Source organism: Geospiza fortis, unplaced genomic scaffold (genome assembly GCF_000277835.1).
Source record: "Geospiza fortis unplaced genomic scaffold, GeoFor_1.0 scaffold636, whole genome shotgun sequence".
NCBI lineage: Eukaryota > Metazoa > Chordata > Aves > Passeriformes > Thraupidae > Geospiza > Geospiza fortis.
This window is the reverse complement of record NW_005054435.1, coordinates 840,422-842,139: the sequence shown is the minus strand read 5'-3', so window position 1 is coordinate 842,139 and position 1,718 is coordinate 840,422.

The following is a 1,718-nucleotide window of genomic DNA, read 5'->3' as shown; positions in this document are numbered from 1 at the left end:
ATTGTGTGGCTCTGTGCCTGCATTAAACTATGCCCAGCATTTCAGGGAGCCAAGGATTCAAACCTTGGATTGTGGCACTGGTAGCTGGGATGGGCTTGCTGCAGCAAGGAGAGAGAGATAGAGCAGATGCATTCCAGGTGGTCCCATGCTAACTGCTAACTAATTTGTCAGACAAACAGACACATTTTTCCAAGTTATGCGAGGATCTGTTTTATTTGTGAAGTTTAGTAGATATTTTTGTGTCAAGGAAAATAACTTACTGACCTTCGTGTGATATTTACTGTAGTAGAGATTCTATTAACATATTTCACAGTAATGATGATTACAGATTTATTAGTTCCTACAGTCTCATTAGTTGTTCACATGATACTGATACAGCTTTTTTCAAATTTCTGCCTCACCCAATAATTTTTTCTTTATCACATCTGATTCACTAATGAGGTTTGACTTCCATGTGGCACTCAAGGAGCCTTTACTGCAGTGTTCATGTGCCTCATTCTGATGGACAGAATTTTGGAGTGTGTTAAACAGAGTGGATTTATTTCCCACTGCATTTCTGTATGTCTGCACACTATGGATGGTACAGCTGTAAGCATGATCCAGTGTGGCCTGCGTCTCCTCTGGGTATGATGTGTAAGGAGAAAAAGACTTAATTTTGCAGAAAGGGGTGGATGTCTAACAAGGTTGGGCTTAAATAAAAAGCAACCAATTTGAGTATCAACTGCCCTTTTTTAAAACAATCTACAATGTTTTCTTTAATATTGTGATTCTACATCTAATCCAATTTCCACATGCATGCTCTGAGCAGCTCTCAATTCCCTTCATGCATCTTGGGGCATGTGTGGAATGCCACTTCAATGGATTCAATTGAAATCACAGTTTAAAAAGTAAATCAGGGCATTTTAGCAAACAGTTTGTTCCTTGGTCCTGCAGAGGAAGCCAGATGGGTGGATCCCATGTTTTTGCTGAACTGTATGTGCACTCCTGGGGCAACAAAAAATGCTGGACAAAATATTTAAATTTACATCATGATCTGTGTTTCTCTTCCTGTTTGTGAGGTAAATGCAGCTTACTTTCGGACAGAAGTGACTGTTACATGTTAAAACGCTCACGCAGCGGGATTATATTCATGTTTTATTTTGGCAGAGACAGTGAATTCCATTTGCATTGCAGTCACTTTTCCTTCTTCTGACTCGAGGCTGTGTGGTGAGGCAGTGAGTCTGTCTGCAGCTTGGATGGAGCAGCTCTTTGAGTAGCCCTGCAGACTGCATCCTCCTTGCCCTCCTAAACTGGATGTATCTTCCCTATTCCTGGGCTGGGGAAATGGTCGTGCTGGAAGACATGAAGGAAAAAATTGTCAACACCTGAAATCCTTGCGATTTCTGAACTACAGCCTTAACATTCTGTTCAACACTGTGCTTGTTGTGCTAACCTGGCTTGCTTGGAAGCCAGGCTAGGTCAGCTGATGGAGTGTCTGCTTTTTACCGAATTCAGTTCAGACTTGCCCTTTAGTGCTGGGACAGGATCCCCTTCAGATGCATGGGAACCGATTTTATACATACTGCATCCGGAGGGTGCTTGAGCACCTTCTGGAGGCTGTCTATCGGCAGATGTAATTTTTCTTTTAAAAGGTTCACGATCGCTAAGAAACAAAGCACTCATGCCACCCTTCCCAGGGCACGGCAGGGAGGGAGGGGAAAGCCGGGAGGTGGCCGGCG